At 36.4% G+C, this 27,492-nt stretch overlaps 1 protein-coding gene across 2 annotated transcripts in view; it reads right to left on the bottom strand.

The window, feature by feature from the left end:
• Positions 1-27,492, bottom strand: part of LOC308699987 (ecto-ADP-ribosyltransferase 5-like) — a 60,664-nt gene that overhangs the window by 5,837 nt on the left and 27,335 nt on the right. The window contains exon 1 of one of the 2 annotated variants that reach the window (XM_081381216.1): positions 18,774-18,810. The exons of the other annotated variant lie outside the window; for it this stretch is intronic. The gene's annotated coding sequence lies outside the window, so the exon portion shown is untranslated. Of the gene's footprint in view, positions 1-18,773; positions 18,811-27,492 lie in introns of those variants that run through there. 2 annotated transcript variants of the gene reach the window in all.

Here is a 27,492-nt window from a genome sequence, read left to right as displayed (position 1 = left end):
ACTCACTGTCCAGGATGCCGATTGTTATTTGCAAAAGTTAATTTTAACGGACGGAACCAGATGACCGTACACGCTCAGTCAATGGACGATCTGACAGGATTAACGTTAACGCTACCTCCGGTTGAGTGGCCTGACTTCTACACCTACCCGATAGAGAAACTGAGGGTAAAGAGAAACTGAGGACATATAAATATATTTAGATGCCTATATAATATAACTATGTGCTGAATGGTCATGTAAAGACTTGTGTGGGATGATCCGCAGTTCTGCCTAGCCAGCGCCAAGACGACAATGTAAAGAGTGACACTACGGTGCAATTTTAATGATATGAATATTTTCTAGAAATAAAAATTCCAGATACAGCATACTCATTTTTCATTGATTCTTGCACCCAAGAACACAACAAGATGACTTTTAATAATAAAAATAATAATTTAAGCTCCTTATTATGTAGCCGAATCTGTGCTGGTTTGTATTGGCCGCCTCCAGTTTTCCGTTTGTTTTGCCTCCAGCTAGCGCCGTGACGTAGGCGCAAAAGGGGTCTATATATTTGCTTCTTATTTAATAAATAGGGGCAATTGATTGATAAAAAATTGATCAAAATTAAGATACAATTTATACAAAACGAAAATCGTTTAAAAAGAGTTTTCTATAAAACAAAACTTAATGAAGTCGTCAAAATCATGTTTTACCAAAAACAGCGCCGTTGAGGGCGCCAGCGCCTCTGCCTCTCAACGCCTCTGCCTCGCGAGTGGATGATAGCCTTGAAGACGCCTAGCAATGATACACCTTTAGTGGTACAGTACCTTTAGTTAAGTTATCGCAGCGCGCTAAGAGACAATGTTATCGGAAAATGCAGCTCAGGTATATGCATAATGGAGATTCCAAAGCTCTCTTCTTTGGTCAGAACCATGGAGAGCGATCGCGGATTTACTTTTACAATGCAACACAATATTTAAAGAGCATCAAGCTATTAAAATCTATATTATGTATACGCACAGATAATATAACAGTAGGCTATATTAGTCAATATTTTTTATTAGGTTAAGCAGTGATTGGATAACGTTTTTTTATTTTATTTTTATTTAACGTTTTTAATTTAAGGCCCACCCAAAATTGGTCTGGCTTATCCAAAACTGGATAATTTTATCCGTGCCTGCATGGTTGGTCGTGCCAGTTTTGTGGTTAACAAATGTGTAAATAGCATCGCAAGAAGTACACATGACAAAACCAGCACTTTGGTCATCATCTTTCATTATTTCGGCAAATGTCTCCCACACTTTGCTCTTTCTATTTGTGTATTTGCGGAGCTTTCACTCCCCAGTCTTCACCTTTTCTCTTGCCGCCTCCATCTCTACCTGCAGACTGAGCTCGTGCGTCATCTTCGCGCCAGTTATTCAGCCAATAAAGTGTAAATTAAATTTAAAACTTATTCATAGAAAATTGTGTCTAGAACTATATCAATTACAAAGGTTTAATTGGCATCTTTATTTCAAACGACCCGACCGACCGCGACCCGAATATCATTAAAAATATTTTTGGATGACTCGTAACCGCGGGTAACCGCGGGTAACCGCGGGTGACCGCAGGCACCCGCTCATTTCGGATCAACCCGCGCATCACTGGTAGCCTATAACCAGGTTGGGTTCCTTCAACTAGGTTCCTATTGCTTAAGTTAACAGACCAGTGCATGTCTGTTACGTGCGAGTGTATTTATTTTGTGTTGTTCATGGGGAAGATGTTTTTAATATCACTAGTGCAGTGTCCGTTCTCGGCGCATATAAGCCCTGCCCGTGTGAGGAGCGCCGCTTCCCACTCGTGCTCTGTTCTGTAGTTTATTAAAAGTTTATTAATTCTGAACGTGTCGCCTGTGGTGTCTATATTGCACCAAATGCGACACTGCACTACCTTGTGAAGTCGGATGAACGGTTCTCTAAATAATAAAAATGCGAACGGACGGACAGACAGACACATAGAATACTGCCTTTATTAGAGAGAAGAATATCTTCAGCCCCCGCTCTCTGAAGCTTCGAATATTCGATGTTCATTACTAAAGCTTCGAAGCTCAAAAAAAAATGGTATTCGGACCAGCCCTGTGACAGTGAAGTTATTGACTGTTTTCGTAATAACGCTTTTCGGGTTTTGCAATTTGCAGACGGTCCCTTCGGATCTGCCTCTCTGCCGTCTGCGCATAGAGTTCAATGTATTTTGTCCACTGCGAGGGAAAGCTCGTTTTGAGGAAAATTACGTTGTAGCTGCTTGTCTAACTGAGGCCTACATTACTACGTTTAAAAAGAGGTGTTATTTGTGTAGTAACAATGTTTAGCTCACGAGTTATTGACCCGGGAAGTTCGAATCTGTGAATTTATTGCCAACTTTACTGCGCGTGCTTAGTTTCAACAGCTTCTAGTTCTTCGTCTTGAGGTGCACTACTGCCACCAACTGGACTAGAGACTTTAACCGCCTTCCGTTTCAACTGAAATGTGCTTCCGTTTCAACTGAAATGCTCTCACACACACAACTGAAATGCTTGCATACAACATACTGAAATGCTCTCACACACACAACTGAAATGCTTGCATACAACGTACTGAAATGCTTTTCAGTTGTGTGAGTGAGAGCGTTTCAGTTGTGTTTGTAAAAGCATTTCACTTGTATGTGTGTGAGCATTTCACTTGTATGTGTGTGAGCATTTCAGTTGTGTGTGTGAGAGCATTTCAGTTGTGTGTGTGTGTGAGCGTTTCAGTTGTGTTTGTAAAAGCATTTCACGTGTATGTGTGAGAGCATTTCAGTTGTGTGTGTGTGAGCATTTCAGTTGTGTTTGTAAAAGCATTTCACTTGTATGTGTGTGCGTAATATTTTCAGTTGTATGTATGAGAGCGTTTCAGTTGTGTTTGTAAAAGCATTTCACATGTATTTATGAGAGCATTTCAGTTGTGTGTGTGTGAGCGTTTCAGTTGTGTGTGTGAGCGTAATATTTTCAGTTGTATGTATGAGAGCATTTCAGTTGTGTGTGTGTGAGCGTTTCAGGTGTATGTGTGTGAGCGTTTCAGTTGTGTGTGTGAGTGTAATATTTTCAGTTGTATGTATGAGAGCGTTTCAGTTGTGTTTATAAAAGCATTTCACTTGTATGTGTGTGAGCATTTCATTATAGTATATGAATGAATTTGGTTTCATATGTGTATGTGAGAGGAAAAGTACATGTATATGCATGGTAATACTGAATAATGTCCCTAGGGGCACCTCATACCCTGGTGCTTCATTTCACCATCACTAGTAAAAAGTGAATCTCTTGCAGTGAACTACATACATGATTTACAGTGACTATACATCACTGCATCTGCAACTACACAGTTACTGTTAGTTAATTAAAGCAATATATAAAACATATCATCAGTGTTTCTCTGCTTATCCTGAACTGAAGCTCAGGCTCTACTCTTCAACACAATGGTGACACACAAAACACACCATACAGAAACACTTTAAACCCCAACAGAACATTAAACACTTCCAGATCTCTCAAGATCTCAGCATCTTCACTTATTACAATCCAGACTTTATTTCTTTCATACTAACATTCTTATTGAGAATTAACAGAGGTTTAGAAGTTGAAGATTTATTGAAAATAATCAAGTTTGCTGTCACCATGATGGTGATCAGTGTTTGCTTTAGTTGGCCTCTTGAGCCTTCAGTTTTTAACATTAGTTTAATTTTGGTTTCTTTAACTGTGTTTCTGATACATATTTGTTATCGTGGGAATCAAGGAAGTGAAACTCAGATCAGATGAACTTGGGTACTTTTTCAGTGGTGATAGTTATCATGTTGTGGCCTGATTTATTGCTACCACGTGAAGTCTAATATCTGATTAATGTGTAAAATATTAATTGTTAATTTTGCATGCCAATACTGGTGCATCCTGCAGTCCTGTGATACTCTGATGCCATTATATGCCAGTTTATGAAGCCATTATAAAGAAAATGTTTTGACAGGATCAACTCTGAACTCGGCACAATACAAACTACTAAAGTCACAAAAAAGCTTTGCTGATTGTCACCATTGTTGAGATTCATATGTTGATCCTTCATGTCTCTCTACTGCTAAATAATTAATCCAGCCCAAAACATTTTCTGTATAGTATATATTTATTTTACATATCAGAATGTTATAATACTGCCACAATATAATTAGGGTCATGTGTATAAAGTATGACATTAATACAGACTTTGTATAAAACTAAAGTCTCTCTGCATATTTTGTGTAACTTCAGCTAATATATTCAGAGAATTGACTCAAAGCCATATCTGTGAATCAAGTCAACATGTGATGCTTTTAACATCACCAATAAAAGACCAACATCATACGATGAGATTCTTCATCTGCATTTATTGCTTTAACAAATGTGTATCAAAACCACAGTTAAAACAGCCAGAGAAAAACTCATGGTGAAAACTCAAGGGTCATGAGCCCAACTAAAGCAAACACTGAACTCCATCATGGTGACATCATATTTCACTTTATTTAAATTAGCATATTTCACTTTAATTTTATGTATTTTTTGTTTGGAAGCCGTAGCTGCCAGTCTTTTTTTTTAATAATGAATATATATATATATATATATATATATATATATATAGACACAGAATTGTACAGCAAAATAAGATAACTCGCTTGCTAACATAAACAGGAGCAAAAGTCAAGTTCAAAATAAATGGCACCCACCTTCCTACTAACCCCACAAATAAAGAAAAAAATAATTAACTAGCAAATTTCAAGTAAACCAAGAGAAAAACAGATTAATTAAATTTAATCATCAAACATTTTACCTGTCATCGGCAGTAATGTTGTCAATTCCTTTCTTGTGCCGGATGTCAAGATGGTATTCCTGCACAATTAAAGACCACCGCATTGAACGTTGATTAGTGTTAGACATGCGAGTTAAGAACCACAATGGATTATGGTCTGTATAAACCAAAATGGAGCTAGCACTTCCACCCAGATCAAATTCAGAGTTTTGAAGGGCTATAGTAGAGCTAGAGCTTCCTTCTCAATTACACTGTAATTTCGCTGACACTTTCGAGTGAGAACTCAGTTAGTTTAACCACACATGTTTTTAGAGAAACACATGTGGTTAAAGAAGAAAGAAAGAAGAGGAACTGACATCTTAATCCACACAGAACTGATCATCTATGAACTCAGTTTGGACTGAACCTGCTAGAACAAAAATAACTTATTTAATAGATAAATACAAGTATTAGTCTGGTATCTTTAATTGGATGCTGAATAAGACAAATGTTTTAAAATGTACTTATTCTTCAGTCCCATAAGTACATAAAAAAGGTATTTCTATATAATCACATTAATAACCTTTTTTAATATTGCAAGAGTAAATGAATTACATATATTGCAGACCCCCCATAGATTATATATAGACCTACAGTTTGTTTTGCTCCTGTTTAGTTTAATACTATGGACCCAAATATATATATTTTTTACAATAAAGTGTTAATGATACACACACAGAGACATCAAGAATCAGCTTATGAATCTCCACAATGGTGATAAAATTATTCATGCTACAATGCATGCTGGGAGTCATGGGTGAGTTTTGTCTTGTGTTGGTACCCAGCATGCATTGCGACATGAAACCTTTAATGTCATATGCTGATTCTTGATGTCTGTGTGTCTGAATGTTAGAGTAAAAGTTATAGTTTAAAACAACAGCTTCTTTGCTGCTTTTTAAGCTAAGTTGAACTGCATTAGACTGTCATAAATATTCACATCAACTTTTAAATCTTACTCTACAATAGTTCCTCACACAAAGCATCACATCCTGGATATTTGGATTACAGCACATTAATAAAATATTCTGTATTTTATGACAGCATATTAATAAAATTATGCCCCATAAAAAAATGAATGAAATATTGCATGATTATGGTGAAATGATCACATAATTCAATATTTTAAACTGTATTATTGTTTAAAAGGAATCTTTGAAATGGCAAGTCATAACAGATGAAACATATTCATTTCAAATGAAGTAAATTGTAAATCTGTCAAGTCAACTGCATTATAGTGCACTTAATTGTCCTGATTTGGATCAGATGATCTCTGGATTGATCTGAGACACACTCCTCACACCAACAACCGGCCCTCATGTTGTTTGCCGTGATCATGCTGTGCCATCACTGCCACACACGGCTCCGCTCCGGCTGACAGGAGACCAGCAGAGAGTATTAAACTGGACAAGCTCTCTGTCACACCTGACGAGGTAAGAAGCCCAAATATGAGCCCCTTCGAAACACAAGACTCAATGCTGTTTGCTCTGTGACCTCTGCCGTTTTAATCAACGCCGACTGTCATTGAGGTTTGAGTCAGTTGCTCAATATGACCTCTTGATGCCAGGAAGGCTGCTCTGAAGTCTCGCTGTTTACAGGAACTGAGAACTGATTTTACATTAGCAAGTGAAGTGTTTTTGTTCACACTAATTTATTATTTTATTTCTAGACTGAAGAATAAGTGTGATTCACACAGGTTTCTAACTTCTTCCACTCTACACCACAACATTTTTGAGAAGTCTTACACATACGGCCATGATTTGTATTCAGCTGAATCAAGAATTTCTATACTAAGCTATCAAGAAACAGAGGGTTCCAGAGACGAAAGCAGGTACAGTCTTTTAATGAGAAAATTAGGCAACGCCGCTCAGGCTGATAAATAGAAAATATCTTCACAAAAAGTAACCAAGGGGTACTTCGCTGATTTTTCTAAATACAGTAATAGATGATATCAGCCGTACATCCGGGCGGCTCTTGAGCAGCGTGGACTGGACAACTGGTGAGATGAGGAGCCCTCTGCTACACTCCACGGAGGCAACTGGATACAGCACAGAAGTGGTAAAACACAGCAGCAGATAACTGAGGCTCAATAGACTATCAGGACTAGACAGGACAGGACAAGACAGGACAGGACAAGACAAGACAGGGAAAAACTTCTGAGCAGTAACGGTAGCAGTCTTCTATGTGCATCAAGGTCAAACAATAATCCGACAACACTACACGAAAGAGAGAGCTAGATATAGCGTGGACAAAAGAGAAAGAGAACAGGTGTGATGATGAGATGTGAATGAGAGCCAGCTGATGGTAATGAGAGGAAAAGATAATGTGTGTGTGCGTAAGAGTGTAAAGGCGGGCGTACACGGTGCGATTTTTGCTGTTTTTACGAGCTCGCAGATGATTTTTTTCACTCGGGAGAAATCGAGTGGAATCGGTGATGCTCGCATGGTCGCGGCTCGCAGCGTGTGAGAGGAATTACGAGCCGAGCCGAGCACGTTATAAGCACCTCCCCGACCTCCCGATCATCTTTAAACATGTTTAAAAAATTCGGGGAGTCGGCCCGATTTTCACCAGCTGTCCCCTATTTCCAAATTATACACAACCACGTGGGGCTATACCTCAGTGGCAGCAACCATACAGCGTGCGCATACACTGTCTCTCTCCCTCTCTCACACTCTCATACACACACACACACACACACACACACACACACACACACACACACACACACTTCTCTCAATTCAATTCAATTCAATTCAACACTTCTCTCTGTTCAATTCAATAAAGCTTTATTGGCATGACAAAAATACAATTGTATTGCCAAAGCATCAAAACAGCATAGAAAATTATTTTGAACATTGTACTACAGAAAATAATAATATTAAATAAAAATAATAAAATAAAAATAATAATTCTCTCTCTCTCTCTAGTTTTTATGTTGAATGGCTACTGTTCTCTGCTTTACAACAAATCATTTGCACACACATTTCTGTCATTTTTTCTATCTGAAGCTTTGCCTGCATGCAATATTGACGGTCTCTGTGTTTAGCGCGAAAGCTCACGTGATTGCTGCCGGCTCGGGATAAAATTCGTGCAGGACAGTCGTGCCGTGTACCAGCTGCATTGACGCGATTATCAGTTAAACTGACTCGCAACGTGTGCAATATCTCACGACCTCCCGAGTGTCCGATCCTGGTCCGAACTCGCACCGTGTACGCCCGCCTTAAAGGGACACTTCACCCATTTGCATTAAGCGTTGCATTGTTAGAAACCCAGTCATTCTATTGAATGGTCGTGCAACACTCTCTCATTTTCCCCTGAGATTGGAGAAATCTGTTATTTACCTCTTACACTTCCTCCTACAATGACGCAAAAATCGTCATTTTGCGTCATTGTAGGAGGAAGTGTAAGAGGGGGGGATTTCTGTTGAGACTACAAGCACTAGTTCCTCATCTTTCCCAGGGGGCGGGACCCGCTCACGCTACAAACCTATTACAGATCAGTGGGTGGGACTTTACGCTCTGAAACTGTAAGCAATATCCTCCATCTTGTTTGAAGCTAAGCTAACAGGCACTGTGGAGACAGATGTAAAGTTATGACAATAGCGGAGGAGAGTGCTCAATATGATATAGACTAGAGGAAGAGGATTTCGGAAGTCTGATGCTTGAATCAGGTGTTTGTGGCTACCTTTACAAGCCGCATTATAGCGAAGAGCAGCCGAGGCAGAAGACCTGCCTGCTGCGGACGAGGAGCCCGGACTGGCTCGGGTTAGGGCGGACCGGTGGCGCCGGTGATCTCACTATGCAGCTACGAACCGCTATGAACACAGAGATAAAGTCCGTCTGCGGCAAAGAATTTCAACGATGACAATTTCTCCTGGACGAAATCTCTGAATCAGACGAGGACACGGACGTTTGTGTTGTGAACAAGTTTCCTAGTTTCGCACCGCATATGTTCTGACTGAACATCCAGGTACCATGCAATAATTCACCTTTTCGAAAGAAATACAAACGAGGAGTAATACACTAATGAGTTCGCCAACTAACTAGACATTTTGTGTGAATGTGAAATTAATTTCAAGCTCTGGTGGTAGCTAGACTTGTAGACGGAAGAGTGATTTTTTCTTATAGGCAGATATGCGCTTTCTGGATTAGTGGGAGTGGCTTGCGGAGCTGTGCAATATGGTGCATTGTGGGAGTTGTTGTCTTTCATACAAATGCGTCCTGAAGTTATTTTTTGTCTTTTCTCGGTCACAAAGGCACCAAATTCAAAATTTCTTTTACATTTCGACTACATATATGACCCACTTTAAATAAAAAGCAATGTTCAAATGGGTGAAATGCCCCTTTAAGAAAAGAGAAGGTAGGGCGTAATACAACCAGCAGAGGGAGGCAAAGGAAAGAAAAAGAAAAAGAAAGAACCAGGATCATGACACTAAGCATTTATATTCCATTCACACTTTTGTGGCTTATTTTAACAAACAAATGTGATGCGATCTGGGAAAACCCGTCATATGTCGCGCTAGTACGTTTTCAGTAAGGTCTAAAAATAGGTCGAAATATGTCCGTTTTTTTTTGTCAAAATTGGGTTTTCATTCATTTATTATTCTATAACATCTTCTGTCATCTCTGAATATATCTTGGCTAAATTCACTATTTTAGTGCAGAAAAATAGCGATTTACAGTGGCAAGCTGAAAAGACTGTGTTTCTATTTAAGAACACGCACCGCAGAGGTGAAAAAAAAAAGATATTCGCCCAAAGCTCTCCTTCTCTTAACACTACAAAGACAGTTCACCTATCGAAATAAACCACATAACATCTAGAATAAAGGTATATCAGTGCGCATTTCTCACCAGTCTTGTGTAAACTACACACAGTAAAATCCCTGGTGTTAATTTAACACCGCTCGGTGTTCATATGGGAACCACCAGCAGGGTGTTAAAAGTAACACTGAAGCAGTGTTAGAGTTAATTAGATAATTAAGTGATTAATTGAGTGATGATTGTTCAATTACCTGATGATAACAAGCAGAATCACTGAAGAAAAGAGAAACACAAGAACTACGACTGACTTCCAGACACAGCCTTAGATGAAATCAACTGAAAAGACATGAAATCTCTCTTATTACAAACCAGGTTGACCTTATTTCTGTCATTCATCTACAGAAGTTCTTTTTGAGAATGAACAAATTTAGATGTTGATGTTTTATTGAAAATATTTGGTCACTATTATGGTGATCAGTGTTTCATTTAGTTGGGTGGTTTGACTCTTTATAACTTATGTTAGTTGTGGTCTTTGTAACAGTGTTTGCCAAAACACATAATTTGTTGCAAAAGAACCAAAAAAAAAGAACAAAAAAAAAAAAAAATATATATATATATATATATACATACAGTGCTATGCATAAGTTAATACACCCATACTAAAGATGACTAAAAAGAGGAATAAAAAAATCATCTTTTGGAAACTGAACTTAATGCCTTAATTTAAAAAATTAGGAAAAATCCAACCTTTAAGGACACCAATTTTCTTTGTGAATGAATAATGTATCGTAAATAAATAAATGTTCTTCCTTAAAATACAGGGTGCATAAGTTTGGACACCCCAATGTTAAATTCCCATAGAGGCAGGCAGATTTTTATTTTTAAGTATTTTTTTTTTATTTTTTTTTTAGGATACTATGCATCCTGATAAAGTTCCCTTGGCCTTTGGAATTAAAATAGCCCCACATCATCACATAGCCTTCACCATACCTAGAGATTGGCATGGTTTTATTTCAGTTAGCCTAATAGCTAGTTTGATTTGCATTGAGAGATGATCTTATGGAAAGTACCCCATGCCAATCTCTAGGTATGGTGAAGGCTATGTGATGATGTGGGGCTATTTTAATTCCAAAGGCCAAGGGAACTTTATCAGGATGCATAGTATCCTAAAAATAAAATAAAAAAAATACTTAAAAATAAAAATCTGCCTGCCTCTAAATGTGGAGAGGTTGTGAGCAATAAAAAAATAAATAAAAAATAAACAGGCTCAGTCCAAAAAGTGTGGAAAAAATATTGTTCCTTAATACAAATCTTTGAGTGTTCCCTATCCGACATACCCCCTGGCCATAGTTACACAAGCACACCCAACTTGTGCCATATTTCCCAACACATCCTCTTTTTCCCCAGGACTCTTTCCCCAATACCCAATAACACAATACACACATTCATCAATCTTTATTTGTAAAAAAAATGGTATCCCATTATTAGTATATATGTGCACTGTGTGTGCGTGTGTGTGTGCGTGTGTGCGTGTGTGTGTGTGTGTGTGTGTGTGTGTGTGTGTGTGTGTGTGCACTAGATTTATTTCACTCGTCTTAAAGCCTCCTGTCCACTATCTAGCTGGGATCATTTAGATGCAGTCTTGGCACTTCACCAGGCGAGGTCGCTGTTACTGAAGCTTCGAGTAATGAACCCATTTTCAAAACAATTCTTCTAAGTGGTTCAGTGCTTCACCAAAGCTTCATTTGCCCATCACTAGCAGCTCCCAGCATGCATTGCTGCATGAATCATGTCACCATTGTTGAGATTCATATGCTAATTCTTCATGTCTGTGTGTGTCTAAAATAAGTTCCCCACAATGTATTTTAAAAATCATGATCTGGTCACAGTCTGATCTGTGGCAAGAAATTATTATTAATGAAAATAAACCAAAGAATGGCAATAAATATCTAATTGTCTTCATTGACTACTTTTCGAAATGGGTAGAAGTGAGTGCTCAAGTGGCAGCGAGTAAGTTTCTGAGTTATTTTCTCGACATGGTGCGCCAACCCACCTCATATCAGATCGTGGAACCCCGTTTTTGAGCAATCTTTTTGAGCATGTGGTTGCTGCCCTGTACCGAACACCGGCTGACAACGGCATACCACCCGCAAACCAACACCACTGAGAGGGTAAACCGCACACTTAAAGCTGTCATACGTCCATACGTAGAGGACAAGCACACTTCGTGGGATAAGTATCTTCCACAAATCTGTTTTCGCTCTTTGAACTGCTTGCCATGAGAGAACAGGTCTATCTCTAGCAATGTTGTTATATGGCCGTGAGTTGGAAACAATGCTTGATTTGATAACACAACTTTAATGAATTATGTAAGGTAGATTTTAACTTATCACTATATTTGAGTAGCCTTGAAATAAAGGAAATAAAAGTTTTGTCACAAGGGTACAAATATGTACCCTTTGCCAAGGGTGCAAAAGCAGTGACAAACCCTTGAGGGTACAGCCCCAGTGACAAGCCATTGTACCCCTAAAGGGACAATTATGTACTTTATTTTCTGAGAGTGTATTGATCAATATGTGAATCCGTTGACCTACAATCACACAAGTTGTGGTCTCATTGGCACAGATTACTTTAGATGAGATTAGATAGAACTGTGTTGATCCCAGTTTGGTCACATGCTTTTTCTGCTCTGCTGTGATTTGTTAGATATGTAAGGAATAATTGACGAAAGCGCGTGGGGCTGCATGTTTTTTCTTGTTATGAATTGTATCCTATTTTCCGTTATTACAGTCAACTACGCAAAGGTTATATGGAACTGTAATGTCAAGATCTGTCAACATCACTGTCTTTATACAGCATAATATTTTTAGCATTTTCAATGGAATCCAAAGTTTTCTTAAAAGTTGCGCAATGTACTGTGTGTGTGCACTTGGATGGGTATGCTACACATCACTTTCATAAATTTCTTCATTTGGTTACATGTTAATTCACTAATAGGCACAATGAATGACAATGAACAAACACCATCTATGCAGGAAGTCTTACAATCATGTCTTACTATTGCTCTGGCTGTTTTCTCCTCTCTATTCCTTTCATTTATTTTTTCCTCCTGTTGTGTAGGTGAGCTTCATGATGATGACAAATACTCTCTCTGTGGTAGTAACATTCACCACAAGAGGGCATCCTATAACTTGTGTTCCTGCTTGTCTCTTTTTTTCTGCTCTCTTCTTTTCTTCAGTGATTCTGCTTGTTAACAGCATTATCACTAAATTATAGGCCTATTTATGCACATCTCAGGTTAAACTTCATAATGTTCACTTGTAAGGAAGAAGGCCTGTTTTTTTCAGTGGTCTGAATATCTGCATTTCTAGAAGAATTTAGTAGCTTTATAAAAAAAAAAGTTGAAATGAAACGGCATGTTCTCTGTAAAAAAAAAAAAAAAAAAAAATTTTCCAATACTACTACTTTTTTTTTGTAATGGACATATCAGGTTAACATTATATTTATGCAAATGAAAAACATGAAAATTGCCTTTATTTTGAAGGATTTTTTCCTTTAACACTCATTCCGTCACCTAACTGGAAAATGTACATTTTGTGTGAATGCATGCATTTTTATTTTGGTAAAAAATATATATTTTGTGAAATTAAGCCTTCCATCAACACCAGAGACCAACAAAGGGTGAGAACAGGAAGCAGGAGGCAAAGAACATAAAAAAAAAATTAAAAAAAATAAAGCAGAGTTTATTGAATAAATGTTTATTGAATTAAAGTTTTAATTATTGTTTCACAATATCATCTTATGACACTGAAAACATTAATATGGATACATTGACTGGTCTCTAACTTATTTGTGAAGACACATCATGCAATTTAAGATTAAACAGCAATAGAAACAAATCTGAACATTTAAAGTGATTAAATGAATGTATTTGTAACCCTCCTACACAATTCCACTTTTTTTAGGATTTATCATGTGCATGGGGAATGAATTGGTGAGAGGTTACTAGAATTTAAAATCAGGATGTATTCACAGCAACTATAAACTTTGGGCATGCGACTCTGGCTAGAGTGTAGAGAGGCCTGGTTAGCTTAAATATAGCTATACTGTGGGTTTTTTTTTTTCACTGTGAGCATAAAACTCCCATGCACATATACTTAGCCACTATAACCATATTTGCAAAAATGAAACTAAAATCACACACAGCAAAAACTCCAGTGTTAAATTAACACTCCTGGGAGTGTATATGAGTCCACACTCAAAAGTGTAAAGTGTTAAAATATGAGTGTTAAATTAACACTCAAGAGTGTTAAAGTTAATGAGATAATTAAGTGATTAATTTAGTGATGATTGAGCATTATTGAAGACACCTGATGTTAACAAGCAGAATCACTGAAGGAGGAAATCACTAATTGTAAGTTACCATTAAGGTGATGGGTGTTTGCTTTAGTTGGGCTCTTGACACTTATATGTTTACTTTAAATTTTGTTTGTCTGCTATTATTGATTTATAACAGTCAAATGAACAAAGAGACAATGTGATCTGATGGTGTTGGTTATGTTTTGACATAATCATGTTGTGATCCGTAAAACAAAACTTATTGAGATGGCTTAACTTGTTATTTACAGCAGCTCTGTGATTCTACAGCATATGATTTTCAGTATTTTTCATATAATCCAAAAATATTTCATTACCATTGTTCTGATCAAAAGAATTTCAAATAAATTCATTTAAAACACAGACATCAATAATCAGCCTGTGAATCTCAACAATGGTGACAATAATAAAGCATGTTGCAGTGGCTGCCACCAATCACAACTCATTAATGGCTCCCATCATGCATTGCGGTATGAATAAATTATGATCTGAATTGTCTATGTAATTTACTTTTCCTAATTGAATATTCTGCTCATCACCATTGTTGAGATGCATAGACTGAATCTTGACGTCTGTGTGTGCCTAAAAGAAAGATTTTTTTATTTTTTTTTAAAACAACTTTTAAGAAATCCTTTGTATTATATTTAAAATTCTGGATATTTATGCAGAATCACAGTTATGCTGTAATCAACAACATACATCTAAGTCAGAAACAAGGATCTTAATGAGTTCAGTGATCAATTTCAACTGATGATTATCATAATATAACCAACAACATCAGATCACTTTGTTCTTTGTTCATCTGGCAGTTATAAGATACAACAGCCAAACAAAATCTAAAATAAATGTATAATGGTCAAGAGCCCGACTAAAGCAAACACCCATCACCATAACGGTGGCTTACAATTTGTGATTTTCTCCTTCAGTGATTCGGCTTGTTAACATCAGGTGTCTTCAATAATGATCAATCATTACTAAATTAATAGCTTAATTATCTCATTAACTTTAACACTCTTGAGTGTTAATTTAACACTCATATTTTAACACTTTACACTCTTGAGTGTGGACTCATATACACTCCCAGGAGTGTTAATTTAACACTGGAGTTTTTGCTGTGCACCAATCACATTTCAATTGCACACACTTAAATATCAGACCACAACGATTGAATGTTATACTCAAAATGTATTTATATTGTTGTTTTTTCAGAACTAGGTAAATGTCCTCATGTTCCAAATGAAATGACAATGAACAATACCCCGGGTTTTTTTTTTTTGTTTCTACTTTTATGTCTCAGTTTTGTGGTACCACAACGTTGGCGCGCTTGTTGGAGCTCAGTTGAAACCTTTCCAAAAATAATATTGTCTGTACTCACGATTCCTCAGTAACAGAAAGATTATAGTGACCGTCTATCCAAACCGTTTCGTCCAATGGTGAGATACGCAATGAGGAAACCCTTGCTGAAGCTCCGTCCCTTCATGTGCAAACGCGACACCTCCAGCCTGCAGTGCGAATCCTGAGCACATCTATTGCAGCAACATGGGTGGCAGCATCTGACGCACACTTGCCAAAAGTTCACAAAATTGAATGAGCTTAACTATATCTTGTCCAAAAATGTAAATTTCATTTTAGTTCACAATGTCCATACACAATGTTTGTGATCAAGTTAAGCTTAAGATGCTTTTGGGAAACGCAGCCCTGGTTGTGTTTCAATGATGAAATTACTAATGACCTGATTCACTGATCTCACCCAGCATTTAAAACTGATTATCCAACTGATTTATTCATTTTTCACTACAGTAGCTACTTCCAGCAATGTTGTAATGATCTGAAGGTTATAAAATCACACACAGACATCAATAATCTACATATGAATCTCAACAATGGTGACAATCACACAAATGCTTCATGTTCCAGTGCATGATGGGAGCCACCAATCAGAAGGAGTGTTAATTTAACACTGGGGATTTTGCTGTGTACAGCTCAAACTGAAGAACAGAATTGCAGTGCCAAGGTCATTGGGTGCTCATAAATTCCTCGTAAACTGGATAACGCATGGCCTCTATACCTTGAATGCGATGTTAATCGCTTTCTTCCTAAGTGTCTACCAAACCGATACTTCCTAAACCTTGATCTTATTGTTATATCACAGTTCAGTTCACTTCTTACGCCAATGCTTTCCAACACAAACACAGTATCAAACCAGAGACCTGCATGATCTCTTATTTTTTTGACATCAGTAACTTTAAACATCTCATATGAAGGAATCAGCACCTCTTCCTCCTCAGGAAACCTTGAGTATTTTGTCACATCAGCACCTTCACAAGTTTTGATTTCAAAACAAGATTTAGTTCAAATTCTTCTGCTTCTCTATGATTAAGAGAGGATGAAGCAAATGAGCCGAAATGAACCTTTGTGTTCAGAACATTCTCATCAAATTTAACCTTTGTTCCTCGATAAGTTGACTTGCATCCATTTTGTGTTTCCTTCAGAATCTGTATTGCTTCTGTCAGCAAAAACTGAAGTGAATACCATGTGTATGTTCTGTCTTTGTATTTTTATCACTACGAACAGCATTATTAAAATCCTGATATAGATCAAAATTTGAGTTAGTGTAGACATAAATGGCGATTGAATGAATCTCCATCAAGTTATCTGCTGGAGGCTTAAAATTATTTACAGCAATTTGCCAGGACACATTGAATTCAGGCGAGTTATTGAGTTCATGCTGTAGCAATTCTCTCTCAACCAGACATTTCATGGTCTTTTTGCAACCGACATAAAGGTCATCAACAGAATCCAGTGCCATATCCAGTGGAAATATCTGTCCGCCATCATCATCATCATATTTACACCTGTTGTCAATCCTGTAAACCTGATTGCTGTGTATCGCAGATCATTGAACTTCACATACTTTCTTGATCTTGAGTTTTGTTCTGAATGTGTTCAGGTTATCACTGTAACCCTCACAAATCACAATATTTATTGCACATATTATAAACAAGTTTTAAATTTGGTTGAGACAATATAATTCCAATGATTTTAAAAGTTGTATTTGCATATTTTGCATAGATTCAAATCTCAGTTTTCCAATATATTTCATATTCATATTCAACTTTATTTCCAAACTCAAGGTCCATTAGAGAAAAAACATACAACAACCTACATAGAATTACATACAATACAAAACATTTAAAATAGTCGTAAACAAGTAGGCTACAATGATCTAATTCAACTTGTTTTCTCGAGCCTCAGACATTTGCGTTTGAATAGCGCGCGCTCTCCGAGGGCGGAGTCACATTACAAGTAATTAGATGAGATGAGAACGACTGACATCTCGCTCTTTTCTTACAGATTACATAAACTGAGAATATTTGTTTTTTATATAAATTACTTCATTTAAAAGAAGAGAATTCAAGCTTCATGCCTGTGTGTCTATGTGTCTGTTTGACTGAGTATTCGCTGAGTTACAGTTCATTTTCGGACGCGTTTCAGAATGGACTACACTGACAGAGAGAAGGCAGAACTCGCTTCGTGTTTATTTTTCTTTATTTGGCAAAAAACACAACACTTTTTTATTGTGAGTATATACAAAAATAAAACACATTTAACAGAATCGATTGATGCATGAAACTCCTATGGAAAATCAAAGTCAACAGAGTATTTATGAGTTTCTTTTACACTGATAAAAAAAAAGCGACCTGGTATCGCCGGCGATACCGCCGACCTCAGGGGGTTAATATTTGATTCAATAAAGCATGACAATCAATTTGATGTTTAATAACAACAAGAAACATGCAGTGTTTATCTGATTAGTAGCCAAACACATTGCAAAAAACGATTAAAATTAATAATACGTTTAAAAAAGCTATTTGGTTTCCACTGTTTGCTACTGCACAGTTCAGGTCACTTCGTGTTGTATAGCTTTTCAAAATGAACACAGTGTCACACCAGAGATCTTTCTGCTTTGCTCTTTGCTTCACTTCACTGACTTTAAACGTCTCATATGGAGGAATTAGCACCTCTTTCTCTTTAGGAAACTTTGAATATTTTGTCAGATCAGCACCTTCACAAGTGTAGATTTCAAAACAAGATTTCTTTTCAAACCCTTTTGCTACTTTACGATCAAGAGAGGATGAAGCAAACTGGCCAAAACGAACTTCTTTGCCCTTAACATTCTTATCAAATTCAACTCCAGTACCACGGTAAGTATTGTAGCATTTAGTTTGTGTTTTCTTCAGAATCTGTATCGCTTTTGTTAACCAAAAGTGAAGTGAATACCATGAATATTTCCCATCTTTATATTTTTGTTTATCAGTACGAACAGCATTATTGAATTTCTCAAATAGCTTAAAAGCTGAGTTAGTGTACACATAAATGGCAACTGAATGATTATTTGACAAATTATCTCCTGGTTTGTGATTCTTTTCAGCATCTTTCCAAACTCTTGCAAATTCAGGGTTAGATGACATTTCCTTCTTCAGAAATTCTGTCTGCACTTGAAGTTCCATCTTGTCTGTACACCTGTTAAATTGGTCATCAACTGAATTCTCTGCCATATCCAGTGGATATATCTTTCCTTCAGCAGCATGCCTGTTATCCTGCATCGACAGGAATCATAATGATCAGTCATCAGTATTCATGTCTGTAATATTCATACTCAAACACAAGCTCACCTGTAGAACAGCTGAAATGAGAAGAAGAGCTTCAATGATCAGCAGCATCTTGATTCAGTCGAATCCCTCAGATGATCCAGTAGATCTAGTGAAGCTATTGTGAAGCACAGACAAGAAACAACCGGGTTTCACACATACAAAATCCATGTGATGTTCACTGATATATAAAAAGCCAACCTATAGTTAGAAGAGTTGTATGGCTGAAATGCTCTTGAGCTCCTGGGAAATAACAAAAAGAAAACACAAAAAGAACAATATTCTTAGCTAAGGTTGAAAAACTTATGTATTTACATTACTTTAACTCATCATTTTTTTAATGAAATGTAAACATTTTTAGGTGGATTTTTACAGTGTACACATGTATTCATCTTTCAGTTTCATTACTGTCTATACAGTATACTATAATTATATTTATATTATTTATATTATATTATTAATTATATTATATTTATATATAAAAAACAAACAAACAAAAAATGTCAATGACTGTCAGCTACGGCTGCCAAACTAAAACCATAAAAATAAAGTAAAATATACTAATTTAAATAAAGTGCAAAAAAAACTTTTACAGAAATTTTCCTTAAATTTATTGCAGAAAATCACTGTTATTTTACAGCTATTTCCTGAGTTATAACGATCAAACACTTTCAATGTAAAAAAAAAAACAACTTAAAAAACAGTCAAATGACTGTCAGCAGTGGCTACCATACAAAAGCCGTCAAGTGAATGTAAAATATCCTAATTTAAAAGAGTGCAAAAGACTTTTACAGACATCTTCATTAAACATTTTAACAGAAACACAGTCATTTCATATATATCTCCTGAACTTTTCTAAACAACACATTCACTGTAAAAAGTGAATCTCTTGCAGTGAACTATACATGATTTACTGTGACTATACATCACTGCATCATCAACTACACAGTTACTGTCTATTAAATAAAGCAACATATAAAACATATCAACAGTGTTTCTTTGCTTATCCTGAACTGAAGCTCAGGCTCTACTCTTCAACACAAAACACACCATACAGAAACACTTTACATCCCAACAGAACATTAAACACTAACAGATCTCTCAGGATCTCAGCATCTTCACTTATTACAATCCAGACTTTATTTCTTTCATACTAACATTCTTATTGAGAATTAACAGAGGTTTAGAAGTTGATGTTTTATTGAAAATAATCAAGTTTGCTGTCACCATTATGGTGATCAGTGTTTGCTTTAGTTGGGCTCTTGAGCCTTCAGTTTTTAACATTAGTATATATCTGGTTTCTTTAACTGTGTCTCTAATACATATTTGTTATTGTGGGAATCAAGGAAGTGAAACTCAGATCAGATGAACTTGGGTACTTTTTCAGAGGTGATAGTCATCATTGCCTGATTTATTGCTACCACGTGAAGTCTAATATCTGATTAATGTGTAAAATATTAGTTGTTAATTTTGCATGCCAATGCTGGTGCATCCTGCAGTCCTGTGATACTCTGATAGAGTTTATGAAGCCATTATAAAGAAAATGTGTTGACAGGATCATATAGACTCACTCAGACATCAAGAATCAGCGTATGAATCGCAACAATGAAAAAAATCTGATCAACTCTGAACTCTGCACAATACAAACTACTAAAGTCACAAAAAAAGCTTTGCTGATTCTCACCATTGTTGAGATTCATATGTTGATCCTTCATGTCTCTATACTCCTTAATAAATAAACCAGCCCAAAACATTTCTGTATAGTATATATGTATTTTAAATATCAGAATGTTATAATACTGCCACAATATAATTATGGTCCTGTGTATAAAGTATGACATTAATATAGACTTTGTATAAAACTAATATCTCTGTAAATTATGTAACCTCAGCTAATATATTCAGGGAATTGACTCAAAGTCGTATCAGTGAATCAGGTCAACATAAGATGATTTAACATCACCAATAAATGATCGACATCATCTGATGAGATTCTTCCCCTGCATTTATTGCTTTAACAAATATATATATATAAAAAACACAGTTAAAGCAGCCAGAGAAAAACTCATGATGAAAACTCAAGGATCATGAGCCCAGCTAATGCAGACACTGAATTCCATCACGGTGACATCAAATTTCACTTTATTTAAATTAGCACATTTTACATTTTTTTTATGTTTTGTAAGCTGTAGCTGCCAGTCAAATTTTGTATATTTTAAAATATTAATAAAAATTAAAAAAATTATAATGAAGATGTATATATATATATATATATATATATATATATATGTGTGTGTGTGTGTGTGTGTGTGTGTGTGTGTGTGTATATATATATATTTCAGAAAATACCTGTAAAATAACTGTTTTTCAGATTATTTAATTTAGGATGTTTTACTTTAATGTTACAGTGTTTTTTTGAGCTGCCAGTCATTTGACCATTTTATTATTTAACAGTTTTGTTAGTTTAATTATGGATTATATTTGTAATTTTACATACCTTTTTATGCAATTTAAGAAAACAGAAAAATATACTGTATGAAAAATACTCACCAAAGAATGGTTTTGGTTTACTTAAAATGTTTCCGAATAATACAAAGACAATAATTCAAAAAGGAAAAAATAACAGAAATGTGTATAGGTCTTCACCCGAATTGTGGCCCTGAGTAATGGGAAACAAAACCTTTTATATGGTTTAATTGGGGCCGTCTTAAGAGTTTAGGGCTGTCCTTATAATGCAGCAATCCCTTTAAAGGGGGGGTGAAATGCTCATTTTCACTCAATCTCCTGTTAATCTTGAGTACCTATAGAGTAGTATTGCATCCTTCATATCTCCAAAAAGTCCTTTGTTTTATTATATTTTTAATTGAAAGATTGGCTGTACCGAGTCTTTCCGGAAAAAAAAACGAGCGGCTGGGGGCGGGCCGTGTGGGCGAAGCTTAGCTGTTAGACGATCTGCAAATCCGTCGATCTTTGTTTATAAAACAATCACCGTCGAAATGCAGGGAACAACAGTCTTACACAACTCCGTTTATGCTCAGGAAAACAAACTCCATCCACTGGTGCCTTAACGCTGGGTTCTTTGGGAATCTGTGCAGGGTTGTCTTGCCCTGGCAACCAAAAACACACTTCTTTGGTGACATTGACTTCCCAAAAGCCGGGCAGGGCGCTTTGATTGCGAACTGCTTTCACCCTCTTGCTCTGTTCTAAGAGTGCGCGCGCGCCCGCGATCTTACCGGAGAAGTGCCCTTAGGACCCATATAAGGAAATTCCGCTCTATCTTACGTAAGACAGAGCCATACTCGAAAAAAACTTTCCGAAACTTGTGACAAACCGGAAGGAGTATTTTTGGAACAAAAATACTCCTTCAAACGTACAACTTAGTTTTTGAAACTTTGTCCATGTTTAGCATGGGAATCCAACTCTTTACCAGTGTAAAAGACTCAGTATGCATGAAATAGCATTTCACCCCCCCTTTAAGGACACATATACATATCTCATCTTTTGCCACCTACGCTGGTAATACATAACCCCATACATAACCCCATAATATCTGGAAGCCAAATGATGCAGTGGGCCTTTACAAATCACTTTCTATTTTGTAATACAGTACTTTTCAAATTCTACAACTGCTGTACTTGTATCAGACACAACCCCAGACTGCTGATCAGCTTCTATACCGCTGCACTATAAAAAGCATCATAACTTATTGTCGTGTGGTATTCCGGCTGCAGACAAAACTATCCTCCTCTGCTGAGATCTTCAGAGATGTAATGTCTTCTTTTCTCTTCAGTTGATTTCATCTAAGACTATGTCTGAAGTCAGTTGAAGGTCTTGTGTTTCTGCTCGTCTCTTTTTCTGTTCTCTTCTTTCCTTCAGTGATTCTGCTTATAGGTTGTTTTCACATGACGTCACGCTGCTGCATTGCGAGAGCGCGAAACTCAGATGGAGGGCAGGAAGTGAAATAGCTGAATCTGCTGTCTGGAAAAATGCCAGTGTATTGTGTAGTTTACGGCTGCTCCAATCGTTCTAATCGAGAAAAGGGAAAGGGTTTTTATAGAGTACCTAAGATTATCACTCATAAAGGTGAGAAATGTAAAAAGCTCACAGAACAATGCCGTAAAAAGTGGATTTTTAACGCAAGTTACGTCTGCGGTCGGGAGGAGCAGAGTCTGTTAATGCCCGAGTCTGCAACGATCACTTCGTCGGAGGTATGTTAGCTAGCCAACGTGTTTTTTGTGTCTGTGTTTATATAGCATTAGGTTGTCGTTAAATGCTCATTTATCTCTTTTACACTGTCAGTGAAATGTGATCCAATTCCGATGCGACTGTCATGTAAACAGGCAGATCGCGAGGCATTACGTTAGACAATGTCTCCGCGGTTAAAGCCAATATTTAAACACAATATGCTCCCACCAGTCCTGAGATCTCTTTCACACACAATAACTGAAGCATATGTGCAATGATGGCACTTTTCGTCCTCCTTCGCCTCATAATCATGATGATGTTTGGCGAACTTCCCATATATCGCAGAGCATCCAGCATATTTCGCGTCCGCCCATCTGTGCAAGATAATTTAACCGTTTAAGCATGCGCGATGTTTCAGATAGTATGGCAAGTGTAAACACATGAATCGGATATGGGTTAACGTTAGAGTTGAAAGAATGTGTAAACGGACGGTCAAAAAAATCGGATAAATGTACTATACGGACACTCCGCAATGGTTTCCTTCATAGACGTATTCTCCATGTTTACTTCCTGCCCTCCATCTGAGATCGCCCCGCCTTCACGCGTCATAATAATCACGTGACTGAAACCCAGCTATTAACAGGCTTATTAAGGCTGAGGTCACTCCATATTTAATATACACAGACTTTGTGCCTCAGATAAGATCCAGTTCTGGTTTATTTCCACACTGCATGTGGGCCAGATCAGTATTCCACAAGTGCCAGATGTGGGCCGGATCTGGGCCGAAACAATGTTGCTATGTGGGTTGTGTCATGGCTTTGAGTGTGACTACATATTTTCAGAGTGATGTTACGATTTCCTGATTGGTCTAGGGGAGGAAAGCAACAGCAAAACTGGATGGTGGTGAAATGAATGTGCAACAGTCACTCCGTCTCCAGACACAGAATTGTACAGCAAAAGAGTACAGCAAAATAAGCTAACTCGCTTGCTAACATAAACAGGAGAAAAAGTCAAGTTCAAAATAAATGGCACACACCACCCTAACCCCACAAATAAAGAGAAAAATATTTAACTAGCAAATTTCAAGTAAACCAAGAAAAAAACAGATTAATTAAACCATACAATAAATCATCATTAAAGTTAACACACACTGTTAACCCTTGCTGTAAAAAAAGGCCAAATTCTGACAATATCATACCATTTTCCATTAAAACAGTAATATACCGTAGAAAATAAAACTAGCCTACAGGAATATACTGTGAATTAACAGTGCTCAAAGTCGGCTCAAAGTTTTCCCAATCACACCCTATACCCTCATTCACTATTCCCTACATTAGTTCACTTATATAGTCCACTTGAATTAAAAGAAGTGAGTGAATTGAGAAACTGATGAACACCTGATAAGCAGAATCACTGAAGGACAGAGAAACAAGAACAGAAAAAAGAGAAACACAGAAACTACAACTGACTTCCAGCTACACTGAGTGTGAAACCAGTTTACAAACCAGTTTACGATTATTTCTTTCATACATGTACAAAAGTTCTTGCTGAGAATTAACAGAGATTTAGTTAATAATAAAGTTTGTTGTCACCATGATGGAGATCAGTATTTGCTTTAGTTGGTCTCTTGTCCCTGGACTTCTTACTGCTCATCTCTCTCTGACTGCTGTAACTGTGTGTTTATAAAGCACATTTGTTATGGCAAGAAAAAGTCAGGAGGAAGATGATTACTGATTAGTTGTTATTGGCTTTTGTAATGATTTAATATTCATCCTGGACATGTCTGATTTCCTGTATGTATTTGTTGAATTTATGGGTTTAGCATATTTTTCTGTGAATCTACAACATGAAATCAACATTTCTGTAATAAGGTCTTCTAAAAAATATCATAATCATAGAGTGTATTAAAACATGTTTACCTCCTGCTTAACTCAGACACACACAGACATCAACAATCAGCATATGAATCTCAACAATGGTGACAATCAAAAGTGTCATGTCGCAATGCATGCTGGGTTCCAGGATAATATAAAACTCCCAGCATGCACTGCTGCATGAATAATAAAAAAAATATTGCCACCATTGTTGAGATTCATGAGCTAAATTGTGATATCTCTGTGTTTCTAAAAGACAGCATAGCTCTGTTTTTTTTGGGTTTATGCATGATGTGTTAAAAAAATAAGTAATTGTAATTTATTGCTGTGGTTTCACAGTGGTGCTAATGTAACACTTTTGATTGAGGATTAAACTCTGAATGAGTAGAAATGAATTCCTTAGTGAATGAACAGGCAATATGATGATTTAATCAACATAACCACAATCATTCATAAACTGTGTGTGTGCACAAGTGTGGCTTGCACAAAAACAGCTCAAGCAGCAAAAGAAACACTATTGTTTTAACATCAGCAACCCAACTAAAGCAAGCACTGATCTCTATAATGGTAACTTCAAACCAAACATTTTCAATTAAACATCTCAATAACAACTTCTGTAGATGTATGACAGAAATAAAGTCATACTGGTTAATAATAAGTGTAATAATGTGTAATGGCTGGAAGTCAGTTGAAGGTCTTGTGTTTCTCTATTTTCTGTTCTAACAGCAGGTGTTCATCACTAATGCTCAACAATCACTCACATATTCACTTAATTATCTCACTGCAATGCTGCGTCAGTGTTACTTTTTACTCTTTGTAGTGTGGATTTCCCTGTGGGGTTGAAAGGGTTAACAGTGTAAGATAAAAAGACACACCCACAACATGTATTTTAACAGTAATAAACTAAGTTATAAAACAGGTTTATACTGGCAACACTGTTGCCAGTATTTTACTGTAAATTCTTGTTTTTTGGGTCACCATTGTGCTGAAGAGTAGAGCCTGTGCTTCAGTCCAGGAGAAGATCTCGAGACATTGATGATACGCTGCATGTTGCTTTATTTAACAGGCGGTGACTGTGTAGTTGCTGGTCCAGTGGAAATCTCTTTATTTACCAACATTTTTTTGTGGTTTCAAATGAAATAAGTTCACAGTAATACTTTGCTCACTTTATTAATACATTATACATTTTAGTTAATACATTTAAATGACAGTTGGCTAATTTAAGACAGTCGGTTTCTGCAAGTGAAAATAGTTAACTCGAGTTTTAGTGCATTTTTACAGTAACATACTGTATATTACAGTAAAGTACTGGCAACAGTGTTGCCAGTATTTTACTGTAAAAAAACCTGGTAAGGTCTAACAGTGCACTTCTGACTTTTAAATCTCAAATCATAGTGTGATCAAAAAGAGACTAAGGAGAGACAAACTCTACTTCAATAAGCAGAACACAACATGATGTAGAGATACACTATCAACTACTGGCTTCAACAAAACATCAAGTATGGGGTTGAAGACAATTAAGACCTCAAAGCTGCTGCACACAGTCAAGCCACCACCAACACGGCTCTGCTGATGGTTGCAGTTTAAATACTCTCCTTCCCCTTCCAGCATCCAATCACAGCAGGGCATTGATTATTGGCATCAGGTGGAAACCATTTCTCAGGAAGAGAGAGAGAAACAGCACAGCTTGGGCACACACAAACAAAACCTTTCGGCTCTGGACGTAACACCCATAGACATAATATACATAGACGCCCTATTGGCCGCTTTGGAACGTTGCTGCGATACGTCAACGCGTCCGCCATTTTGTGGAGGGCAAGACTGCGCTGTAATCAAATGCAAGTAAACTGCTGAGCTGCGGTTTTTCTGTATAAAAACCAAAAAAAATTACATTTATCAACCGATTTCAGTGGTTTGTATGTGGTGTACAAAAAAAGTTCCATCTGTAGTAAGTTAAACTCTCGATAGTTAGACTTATATATTATTATTTTTTTTTTAATAAGGAATGGCCAAAGCTCTGGCTTGTCACGTATTTAGCTTTTCATTCTTGGATAAGAATTGTGAACCCCATATAAGATATAATTTAATTTTCACATTAAATTAAATAAAGTTTTCTTATTGTGGGAAAAGCATATTCTGTCATTGACCCGATTTTAGCAATAACAAAGATAACTGATGGATCATTTATGGTAATATGATATGGTACAACTACAGTGCAATGCAAATAGTAAATATAAGATAAAGTGAGAGGTAGGCTAATAGTAAATAGTTTAGTCAATAAAATAAACAAACAGTATACAGTAAATAAAATAGTAATGAAAAGTATAATTATATAATATCATAAGTACTAATATAATAATAATAATAATAATATATTGATAATAGCATATAGTTTATGTATACTTTAATAATAGCAGTAGAATATGAAATATCAATTACAGAATATAGACAATAAAAAATAATAGGTTAAATAGTTACTATGAATAGTAAAATAATTTGACAGCATAACTATAATAGATTGATAATTGTAAGTGGTATATTATTATAATAACAATAATAAATAATGTAAATTTATACATTTTAAAATATTATTACATAGGCTATATAAAATAAAAAATGACGCAACCCTGTCTCTTTTTGTTAAATTTCAGTTTTTAAAAGGTATAAGAAGCTATACAAATCAAGAAATAAAGTAAACGATCCAGTCAAACATACAGCAGGCTACACTGTTATAATAGCCTAAATATATTAAGTTATGAAACTTCACTTTGCCCTCAGCCAAAACAATCTGCCAAGGAACAAATTA

The sequence above is a fragment of the Scardinius erythrophthalmus genome (assembly GCF_964197995.2).
Source record: "Scardinius erythrophthalmus genome assembly, chromosome: 1".
In the NCBI taxonomy this organism is placed as follows: domain Eukaryota; kingdom Metazoa; phylum Chordata; class Actinopteri; order Cypriniformes; family Leuciscidae; genus Scardinius; species Scardinius erythrophthalmus.
This window is presented reverse-complemented; position numbering and strand designations above follow the sequence as displayed.